Below are 12,788 nucleotides of genomic sequence, written 5' to 3'. Positions count from 1 at the left end.
ATACTCTTGATTGATCGTTCGGGTTCAGTATTGTTGGAAGAGATTGTCCGAAAAGGAGGAACGGTAACATCTTTCCAGAATGTGGGGTTTGCAGAGCTGATTTTGACAGGTGCCTGGTACATATGGTGGGAAAGGAGACAACAGGTCCATGGTGAGCGTGTGCAGCCCCCATTTAGATCGGCGATATCGATTGCGACACTCACTATCAACTATATGATGTCGAGGAAGAAAGGGAAGGCTAATTTGCGTGTAGGATGGAAGAAACCATCCGAAGGAAAACTGATGATTAATGTCGATGCAGGTTTTGATGTGGACTCCGGTAGTGGAAGTACGGGAGTGGTGATTAGGGACTCAATGGGGGCATGTGTGGCTGTGGCCCAGAGGCACTTTCCGCATGTTTTGGATGCACCAATGGCGGAGGCTTATGCACTAAGAGAGGGTTTGTTGCTAGCACAACATATTGGGTGTAACAAGTTTATTATTCAGACTGACTGTATGCAGGTTGTCGACACTATGTTAGAGGGAGGTTTCTCGGTGACGGCATCGGTAGCCATCTATGAAGACTGCAACAATTTATATAATGGGTTTGATACGGTTTCTATTGAGTATTGTAATAGAGAGACAAACCAGGTAGCTCATGAATTGGCTAGGTCTGCTTTTCTTCAAGAAATTCATGTATATGGGTCGATGAACCCCCTAGCTTTATTATGAACATGCTAATGAGTGATGTAACTATATTTTCATATCAATAAAGATAGCCGAATGATATTCAAAAAAAAGAATGTATGCCATCAAACCTAGAAAATACCAATAATATTTGTCACATGGAAATGACATCAACATAGTTGCCCCTAAAATACTTTCACGTCAGTATTTTTCAAAATATTTCATGGATGCATTATTGCACAAAATAATGATCAAATGTATATATACCAGACTGCTAATGTTATAGACGTAAAACAAAATAACTAAATAGGCATACGCTTTGACCACTACCGCAATTACATTCCATGAACCACGCACACATACACAACTATTTCAAATTTTAATCATTCGTGATTACCGTTCGAGATAACTATTATAAAGTTGAGGATTTAAACTGTTTCTTACGAAACTCATATATACAAAGTTTTCTACAAAATTGTGATGTTTAGAAGATCGGGAAACACGTCCCATTAATACACTTTCATTTCTTAGAAAGAGCATGCTAAAGTGCCAAACCTGGAGGAATAGGTTATATTGTAAGAGCACTAATTAAGGACCTGTTTGGTTGGCAACTAAATTTATTACACCATAACTCTATTTTACCTAAATTTATTACAACACATTGTAGTTAGTAGTGTTTGTTTCTACCACAACTCTATTTTACCTAACCCTTAGTCATCTAACCCATATGTCATACACTTTCTTTTTTTTTTTTGCCAAACTTTGGCTAAGCTTAGTGTTGATGCGAAAAACACACACTGGCCTGGAAGATCTGCTTAACTTCAGTGCAGGTCCAAAATCTTGCTTTTAGGTTTGTGAGCGTGCCAGTTGATTTGATCCTGCAATCAACAAGAAAGAAAGACAAGAAAAACCGTGGTTAAATCCATAAACGATAGCCGATCAGCTTGTCGCCGATGACATATCATTTATCTTTGAGCCGATGTCATATTGGGATCGATCGGCAGTCATAAGTAAATAAGATAAGACTAAATCTACTCGATCGGCTATAGATATTAATGATATATAATCCTTCTGTTGATGTATGTTTAAACCAAGTGATTGAGATAGATCGGTCGCCATGCCGAGACAGTATAAATCACTTAGGTCGAAGTATACATTAACATAAAGATTATAAACGTTTATAGCATAGCCGATCAGATAGATCTAGCGTATATCGGCTAATACTCCGATACCACTCTATATTAAGATATTAAAACATGTAGAATATATCAAACAAGAAGCCTAATATACTTTAATGCGATAAGATCTTAATATAAAGGGCGGACTTAGCATATTAATCAAGCATATAAGACGTAAAGTAGCTAAATCAGGTAAGATCGGCTGAAACCCCGATGCTATCTCTCTCGATGATCATAAAGCAAGCTAGATATCATAATTATAAATATTACTTAACAGATCGAACTCAACCGATGCAGCATTAAGCATAAAGATAAATATAAGATCTAGGCAAGATGATGAAAACCTATAAGAGATTGTAGATACACGATATAATCTAGATTAATAACAAAACATAACCTTATCGGTCACTTCTTAACGATAAGAACCAGCCGATGACAAGTTATATAGCGCAACTAACAAAGATTGCAACGTGTATATGATAACTCGATGAATTACATAAACAGGATTAGAGTGTCATAAAGATGGAAGCACTAATCCCGAGAACACAAGCCGCCATGACAAGTTTACCTCTAGTTGAATATCGAATCGATGCAGCTCAACTCGAAAGCAAGAGCTCGTCGAAATAGAACGAAAGTAAAAAGGGTGGCGATGCGCCGAGATTGTATTGAACTGCTGTTAATTGATCACATGAGTTCAGGTCATATTTATACCAAAATATGTCCTTGCCGGACACGACTCTTATCTCTAACAAACTCTAAGATACCATAAGTCTTTGCGGCAGACTTTTGCCCAAACATATCTCTAAGAAAATTACACAAAATATCCTAATTAATAGATACAATTGCCTATCTAAGAGCTTTATCTCTATCATGGCAATCCTCATGAAGTACATTGATCGATTCTAGAAACAGCTATGAAGCCATCGTCATCAGAATCGGCTGCATCACCTCTATCGGCTGTCCTCTGTCCGATCCATCTCAGCCGATGCAGACTCCAGCTGATGCCTTTGCAGCCGATGCATACTCTGTTCTTCAAATCCATCTCTTTGCCGAATCCGCCTCGATTCCAATGTTGAACCTGGTTCATATCTTACCAAATTTGGTCGTCAACACATGCCCCCAAGTCTGCTATATTTGTAATGTGGCGGATTTGCTCAATTTCCTTTTCAGAGCCAATCTAGGGTTTCCAAAACCGATTCCGTTTTGGCCGTTACCGCGCTCCCTTTTAAATAGTAACCACCGCTCTTCTCGTTTCACGGCGTCACTTCCGTTTTAACCGCTCTAGCAAAAAACTTTCCCCAATCCTTCCACCTCGAGCTCTTCGGCGATGATCTCAAGCTTTCCGGCGACCCAGAAGTGATTCTCGCAGCACCAACTTCCGCCAACTACGATGTCGTCTTCCGCCAGCCCTCCGAGCGCATCATCCGCCGAATACGTTGAGGTAAGTACCCATCGGCTAGATTGCCATCTTTCCACATTAGATCGGTTCTCTTCCCCTTCTCAATCTTCGATTTTCCCTTTTCTGTAGCATCTTGCCCATCAGGTTGCTGTTCCCAGTATTACCGACAAGCTCCAGCTCTTTCTTGGTCCAATCGGCCACTTAGATCCCACAGAGTTCATAAATGGCGAAACCAACCGAATCCCCTTCAGATTTGCCAACCCAGATCTTAGCCTTTGGAAAGGCACCTTTAAATCCTAGCCATCGGCCGAAAACAGCTGGCCTGCCTGGTACAAGAGGATGTTGGCTAGCAAATCAGCTCACTGGGATGAAATCGGTATATCCCAAGCCTTGGCCTTAACTGCAACAAATATGGCAAGGGATGAACCTATGATAGCAGCCGCCACTTATTTTTGGTCCACAGCCATGAATACCTTCCTTTTCTCCCAAGGACCGATGACCCCAACTCTATTAGATGTCATCATGATCACTAGTCTAGACATCACCTCATCAGCTAACCTGTCCAGCTTGAATACCTAACTCACCCACGAGTTCAAAACCAGAAGCATAGGTGGCTGGACAGGTTATGTTGCTAAGAAAATGGGAACCAGGCCGGTTACTCCAAGAGAACATGCAGCTTTCCTCATGATGTGGCTTGAAAAGTTCTTGTTCTGTGGTCCAAGCTGTGGTCCTACTGCAAACTGGCAACGTATGGCCGAGGATCTGGTAGAAAAGAAGCATTTCCCCCTCGGAAAGTACCTGCTAGGCTACCTATATCAGACTCTTAACACCGCAATCGATAAGATGGCCTCTGGAAAAGCAATCGGCACAGGGGGTCCATGGTGGTTACTCCAAATTTGGCTGAACTTGCACACATGGATGGTTGCCAACCGGCCACCGCTAGCCGATGTAGAATTTCCAAGGTTTGAGCCGATCATCAGAGACGATGGAGAAACAAGTTAGCATCGCATCCAAGCTATCGGCTGAACCTTTCAGGGAATGGTTCAACAATTTCTATGATGGGTTTCCGAGGAATGACATGATCTAGTTTGCATATGAAGGATCTGCTAGCTTTGAATTACCAGGTGACTTCAGTTTGATGAAATCAATTCCGAAAAATATGAAAAATCCAGAGAAGTTTTCTCAGCAGCCATTAGTCCTTGCATCATCCCTGCCGGCATCCATCAAGGCAAGAACATCCAGATGACTTACGAATTCTATCATCCAACAAGTGCTGCAAGGCAATTCGGCATGGGTCAACTGTCAATTAGCCTATTCTTTGCCGATAAGATCCAAAGTAGAGGAGAGATCACATCATTCCTCATGATGGATCGGCTGCTGAATCTACGAGGCCACCCCTAGGCAGTATTGACAATATCAAGCTAAGGACTTTGAGGAGTGCGGCCTTTGGCCGATGGTGGATAGAATGGAAAAAACATCTGTTCCATCAATCGCCATCCATGTATTTGACAAATCTTTTCCCTGACGATGTCTCCCAGGTAAAACTTCTCACCTTCTGTTAATTTTATCAACCGCAAGCCGATGCATTAACTTTAACTTATGTAATTCTTGTTTCTTGCAGACAATAGAGTCTTCTCCTCCCTATCAAAGCAATAGCGGCATAGAGATCTAGTATGCTCTAGGAATACTGCCCAACGGCGGTGGTTTATTTCCTCTAGTCATCGGCTACAATGCCCCCAAGACTTCAACACTGCTGCACGGCCTACCCCGTGTGCCGATAGTCCCTGATACTGGTAGGAAGAAAAGAACAAAATCGGCTGCTGCACCATCGGCTGCAAAGAAGAAATCTAAGAAGCAGAAGACTGTTGCCGATGACCTGCCTGCCATTGATCCAGATGTAGCAGATTTCCTGGAGGACGAAGCAATGGCCGAAGTGGTGGATGAAGCAGCTGAACATGTTAGTGAAATAAGAGAACAAACTCCTCCAGCCGATCCACCTGCTCCTCAGAGAACACCATCACCTCCAGCGCATCCCACATACAAACCAAGAGTATGTGTTTCTTTTTAAGTTTATGGTCTGAATTTATTCTGCCTTGATACCAATTTCGAATTCTGATTTCCTTGCAGAAAAAGGCCGCTTCCAAGAAGCCACAAGCACCAACTCCACCGGTTAACCTCTCAATTTCATCAACTCTCTTTGCTCAATTTTTAAACAACTGATGCTAATTTATACTTGTGTTTTCAGCCGCCTCATCCTTCAACTCTCATCTTTGAATCAAGTAAAGGCACTCCATTGGCTGCAGGAAGCCATCATGTAGAAGAAGAAGAAGAAGTGGTAGCGCCAACTCCTGTTGTCCCTGTAAGTATATACCTTAACTCTGGAAATCATGTCGGCTGCCATCTCTTTTCCTTAATCCATAATTTCAATGTTTCACCTTTTCAGGTTCTAGCCGACATGTTCTCTTTTGACATCAGGCAATTCTTGGACGAAGAAGAAGAAACCACAAGCACAGCTCTGGTGCCCTTAGCCGATGATGTCAAGTCAACTCTATTAGACATCTCAACAAGACTTGAAGGCTCCCTAGAAACTTTGGTGACAAGTTGCGGATCCATCCAGGACATATTCAATGAAATCCATGACAAGATCCCGGATGAGCTAGCCGATGCCCTTACTCCAGCAGTCTATCTTGAGCAGCATCGGCTCAAACTTGAAAAAACTCAGAAAAGGATCGCCGATCGTTGTGAGAGAAAAGATCTCGAGGCAACCATCCAAGCCAACAGGGTTTCTATCAACGAAGAGAAGGCCAAACTCGATGAATTGGAGGCTGGTCCAAACTCCACTCAAACCAACATCGATCGGCTGAACGCTCACAAGATAGAACTCTTGGCCGAATTGGAGCAGTGCAATGCGCAGATCGCCCTTGAACAGCAAAAACTTGCAGACTTGCCAAAAGCCATTGAGGATCAAAAGTCAAAATTGAAGGCATCTATCAAGCACTTGGCTGAGCTAACCAAATCTCTGAAACTGATCTCCAATACTGATGCAGCCGATGCCAAGATGATAGATGAAGTAGATCAAATAAGGCAAAGGGCGATATCGGCTATTCAAAAATATGTATCTGGCTGAGCCAAACCTTGTAATCTTCAACTTTAAACTTGCAAACTTTTGGGCTGTAATGAATATCACGTTAAACTTGCAAACTTTATTTTTGCTTTTGACATCCATGTTTTCTATATCTCTACCCCCCTAATTTTGCAATGTTGAAGACATTGATAAAATTACAATTTGAACTAAGGGTGATATATCATATATCGGCCATCATACATCGGTAAAACACAACCGATTATGATAAAAAACTGCTAAGGGTGATATAACTTATATCGGCCATCTAAAGGCGATGTCAACCACATCGGCGTTGCATGTACCGGCAAACCTCAGCCGATCATGAATTAATCCATACACTTGGGTAGTATTTTTTTCAAGTATTTGCCATTAAGTACTTGTCCATAAACTTCACCATCAAGTCCTTGTAACATATAAGCTCCTTTGGATACAACTTTATGGATTTGAAACGGCCCTTCCCAATTCGGTGACCACTTGCGGAATTTATTGTCACGCGTTCCAATTGACAGAATCAATTTCCACACTAATTCTCCTTCTGAAAAGGACTTAGGAACCACTTTTTTGTTATAATGATGAGCAACTCGTTCCTTATCCTTGGTAACTTTTACAAGAGCTCTCAATCTGGATTGAACCAAGTCTTCCTTTCCGTTAGCCATGAGATTATAATATTCATCGGCTGTCAACTCATTCTATAAATCCGTCCTTCTCGAGCCGATTTTAATTTCCCATGGCAGAACTGCCTCATATCCATAAACAAGCTTATAAGGAGGAACTTAAATCGATCCATGGCAAGCCATCTGATAAGACCATAGTGCTTCAACTAATCCTTTATGCCATTGCCGAGGATAATCGAAAATCTTTCTCTTAATCAATTTGATCAAACTCTTATTAGATGCCTCAGCTTGCCCATTAGCTTGTGCATAATACGGAGAAGAATTCAACAACTTGCTACCCATGCTATCGGCAAACTGAACAATTTCATCGGACACAAAGATTGATCCTTGATCTGTTGTTATGGTCTGAAGGATACCAAATCGGTAGATGATATGTTCCTTGACAAACTGTATAGCATCTCCTGAATCAACCTTCTTCAAAGGAATAGCTTCTACCCGTTTGGTGAAATAATCGGTCGCAACAAGTATAAACTTATGCCCCTTACTTGAAGGAGGATTAATCTGACCGATCATATCCATACCCCATCCTCTGAACGGCCATGGCTTGATAATAGGATTCATAGCCGACGTTGGTGCTCTTTGAATTGCTCCAAACTTCTGACAATCCTGACATCCTTTGTAACATCGGAAGTAATCCTCTAACATTGTCGGCCAAAAATACCCTGCACGCCGAAGTAACCACTTCATCTTGTGAGCCGATTGATGAGTACCACATATACCTTCATGCACCTCTCCCATCACAACTTTAGCTTGATCGGCACTCAAACATTTAAGCAACACCCCATCTATCGTTCGATAATATAGCTCATCATCCAACAAGGTGTACTTCGAAGCATTGTAGCGTAATTTCCAAGAAGCCGATTGCGATGGATTCCGTAAATATTGATACACATCATACCTCCAATCATCGGCTGCTATTGTGGCAACTTCTACTTCAACATCTTTCACCATCGGCTTATATCCTGATGCCCCCTGAGCCAAATCATTAGCTTCAACATTTTGCTCCCGAGACACATGCTTTAGAGTTACCAGCCGAAATCCATCCATCAATTCCCGGCACTTCTCGTTGTAGACCATCAGTACGTCATTTTTGCATTCATATTCTCCTGTCAATTGACTGATCACCAACAAAGAATCACCCATAATTTCAACAGCATCGGCTTCAACCTCCTTGAGCAACTGCAACCCCTTGAGAACTGCTTCATATTCAGCCTGATTGTTTGTTGCATAAGGTTTAATAGTATAGGCAAACTCAAAACTTGCCCCCCTAGGGGAAATGATAACCAAGCCGATACCACAACAATGAGTGCACACCGATCCGTCGAAAAATAAAGTCCAAGGCACAATATCAACCGAGCCGATTGAATCATCTCGAGGCTTCACAATAAAATCGGCTATAGCATGCCCCTTCCCTGCCTTGGGTGACTCATACTGAAGATCAAATTCTGTCAAGGCATATATCCAATTTCCGATTCTCCCTTTTAAAACCGGAGCCGATAGCATATATTTGATCACATCAGCTTTGCACACCACAGTACACTTGTTGGATAACAAATAATGCCTCAACTTTGTGCAAGAGAAATATAAACACAAACACAACTTCTCCACTGGAGAATACGTTGTCTCTGCATCCAAAAGCTTGCGACTCAAATAGAAAATAACTCTTTCCTTACCTTCGAGCCCTTGGATCAAAACTGAGCCGATTGACTTATCGCCAGCCGACAAGTATAGTTTGAATGGTATTCCCTTCTGTGGAGGAATCAATACTGGAGGATAGCTAAGATATTCCTTAATATTATCTAAAGCCTTTTGTTGCTCTGCCCCCCAAGTGAACTCTTGATCGGCTTTCAACCTCAACAAAGGTGTAAAAGGTTCCAATCTCCCGGATAAGTTAGAAATAAACCTTTTAATAAAATATACCTTGCTAATCAACTTCTGCAATTGTTAATTGTCTTCTGGAGGTAGAATTTTCTTGATCGCATTGATGCTCCTCTGAGTTACTTCAATCCCCCTCACATGAACAAGAAAACCCAAAAACTGTCTAGCCGATACGCCGAAAGCACACTTCGTGGGATTCATCTTCAAAGCCATATTTCCTTGTCGTCTCAAAAACCTTTTTCAAATTAGCTATGTGGTCCTCCACCTCTTTTGATTTAACAACTACATCGTCAATGTAGACTTCAACCAACAAGCCGATCAGATCATGGAATATATAATTCATGGCCCTCTGATATGTAGCCCCAGCGCTCTTCGGGCCGAAAGTCATCACAACCCACTCATATAAGCCGATTGCACCAGGACACCTGAAAGCAGTCTTGTGAATGTCTTCTTCTGTCATAAAAATTTGATTGTAACCTGCATTGCTATCCATAAAACTGATAATCTTGTGCCCTGAAGCAGCATCAACCAATTGATCGGCAATCAGCATTGGGTACTCATCTTTAGGGGTAGCCTTATTTAAATCCCGAAAATCTAAGCACACCCTAAGCTTGCCGTTCTTCTTGATGACCGGGACTATGTTCGAAACCCACTCAGCGTATCGGCACGACCTGATGTTGGCGGCTGCTAAATGCTGATTCTATACCGCCAACATCTGCATAAAGTTCAGATAATAAAACATCCAACATAGTGATAGGTGCTTAATCTCACATATTCCACAAGTGTTGGTATATATTTGTATGCAGGTGATAAACCCCGATGTTGGGAGGAAATCTAGACTAAAAGAGAGGAGAATCATATATCCATACAAGGAGGGGTTGTGAACTTCATCGAAACATCAGTGAATCAACGAAAAACTCCGAAAAATGGACAGAGGAAAGTCCAGGGAGTCCACCGACCGAAGGCCAGGCCAGGAGGGCCCAGCCCAGGTTCGGTTGAACTCCCTGGTTCAGCTGAACCCCCTTGATCACCATTGATCCTGGGGTTTGGCGTGGACGCTCCAGATGCTCTCCCAATGACGGTTGCGGGGCAGTTCGGACATTTCGCCTTCTCATAACCTTCATAACTGCCCTATAAAAGGACATCACTCCCTTACTTCACACGCACACTTCCAAACTTGAGCTGAATTATAAGAGGCCCTATTGTACTATATTGTATACTAGAATAGGAAGAGAGTGGAGTAGAAGAAGTCGGAAGAATTCCGGAGTTGTCGGTAATCTTCTCCTATTTCTTTTATTCTGTTTATTACTCCGAATTCAATATAATATTCTTCTTGAGTAATTTAGATTTATCTTATGAGAATTATCTCTTGGTTAGTTCCTAAATAGCATACGGGATTATTTTTCACTATAATCAACTAAAATAAAGTGATTACTTTGGTGAGTTATACACTAAAGTAGATATTAATTGTTTAGACGTGGTGTTTAGGTAATTGTTATCTAGTAATTGCTGCGTATCCCACAGTACGTTTGAGGTAGGTGTAGAGGTGGTGACAGCCCTCAAGATCACTTAAGTCCTCCCTGTCCGGGTACGTAGTAGAGCGATATCTGGGAACAACGGGTTGCCAGTGCCTGAAGTATTGCATTAGGATTAAAGTTAAGCTTTCCCTAGACAATGTTTCTCACTAGAAAATCCTCTATCCTGGTCTATCATTTGCTTGGTGTCCTTGGATGAACCGGAGGAAGAACTGACCACACACGTTCCCTTGGATTCGATACCCTTGGAATACTATGTAGGGGAAGTGCTACATCGGTGTCGAGATTATGGGTACCCCATACCCACACGGCATGGTTATCCGACTAGTTATAGGGGATAACTCATATCTATGAAATATGTAACAGATCATGACTTGAGTATTACGTTTCCTTGTATATTATGGAACGGCCTAAAGTCCTGGTTTGGTAATATTGTAAAGTAGGTTTAGGAAACCGATACCGTATTGGTTAAGGTTTCTATCTTATAATCCTGCCCCCCATCCTATATAAGGTGGGCAGGAGGCCCTCTAGGGGGCATGAGCACATATGATCGTCAGATCTATACTACACCCGGCGGATTCAAATCCCTAAACAAGAGTAGGGTATTACCTCTCATTGAGAGGGCCTGAATCTGTCTAAACCCTTGTCTCCGCATCTATCCACTTTTAGGTCTCGTACGCTACCCCCTTTTATTATTGCCGAATTCATGTTTCGACAATTGGCGCGCCAGGTAGGGGATGCGCCGAGTTTTCCGTCGACGAGTGCGATGGAACCAATCTTCAAATCGCCGGGTTGGTCGTTCCAATCTACTGCTGTTAGATTAATTTTTCGCGACAGGTTGATTCACTTTATTGTCTTTTGGCGTGCATGTACTGGTGCCTGATGCTTTTGCCGATCCAATGAACGACGCTATCATCTACAATCTTCACGCACGATTCTGCGCCTGTGTGATCTCGCGTCGGCCTCGTGACTTGTGCATGTGTAGATGCATCTTGTGTTCATGCATGGCTGGGATCGATCAGCAGAGAAGCGGGCATGCGTGCATTGCTATATGCATCTAATCTTCCTGCTACGTGCTAATTAGATTGATTTTGGATTATAGATTATTAATCCTAATTTTGCTGGTTATTTTTGCCTTCATGTCTGCGCCGGTTGACGAGGACTGATGATCATGATTACTGTCGCATCGCCTTGCCGATCGCAGGAGCCGCTGCGAGCCGCTGTACGTCAAGAAGCCGTCCACGTAGAGGACGCGCGAGACCACCGGCCGACAGCCGCCGCACACGACCTCGTGCGATTTCGCGTGGTCTGTCATGATCAGGCCGTCCGTCTTGGTTGCATGCACTGCAAGGCATGCAGCTAACGATTGGTCTACATGCATGACATGATCAATGATTATCTGGGAGCAAGCAAACACTCCATGCATTCTTTGACTTTGCATATACGTATATACATATGTATTTAATTCATTGATGCTGCTGAAATTGTTTCCCCTTTTTTGTTTGCACGTATACTCGGGGAACGGCGCCGCATGCCCAGGGGCTTCATCCTTTGCGTGGCTGACGTGGCCCGACTACACCCGTGGCGCGTGAGTCCGAGGCATCCCGCCGCATGCTCGGGGGTTCTCACCAACCGGCCGCCTCGTCTGCCGCCGACTGGTGTTTCCGCCTGCACGGCTGGCCTATTATGCCGCCGTTGTTGGGCGTCTACGCCTTCACCGACCGGCCGCCTCGTCCGCCGCCGACTGGTGTTCTCGTCTACACGGTTGGATGGTCACACCACTGTTGTTGGGCGTCAACGACTTCACCGCCGGCCTGCCTTCGTCGCCGCCGACTGGTGTCCTCGCCTATACGGTTGGTTGGTCACACCACTGTTCATGGGCGTCCACGTCTTCACCGACCGGTTGGCCTTCGCCGCTGCTGGCTGGTGTTTCCGCCTGCACGGCTGGCCTATTATGCCACCGTTGTTGGGCGAATGCGACTTCACCGCCGGCCCGCCTCCGTCGCCGCCGACTGGTGTCCTCGCCTATACGGTTGGTTGGTCACACCACCGTTCATGGGCGTCCATGTCTTCACCGACCGGCTTGCCTTCGCCGCCGCCGACTGGTGTTTCAGCCTACACGGTTGGTTGGTCACACCACCGTTCATGGGCGTCTATGTCTTCACCGACCGGCGCCTTCGTCGCCGCCGACTGGTGTCCTCACCTATACGGTTGGTTGGTCACACCACCGTTTATGGGCGTCCACGTCTTCACCGACCGGCTTGCCTTCACCGCCGCCGACTAGTGTTTCAGCCTACACGGTTGGTTGGTCACACCACCGTTGATGGGCGTCTA

This window comes from Oryza glaberrima, chromosome 6 (genome assembly GCF_000147395.1).
Source record: "Oryza glaberrima chromosome 6, OglaRS2, whole genome shotgun sequence".
NCBI classification, from domain to species: domain Eukaryota; kingdom Viridiplantae; phylum Streptophyta; class Magnoliopsida; order Poales; family Poaceae; genus Oryza; species Oryza glaberrima.
This window is presented reverse-complemented; position numbering follows the sequence as displayed.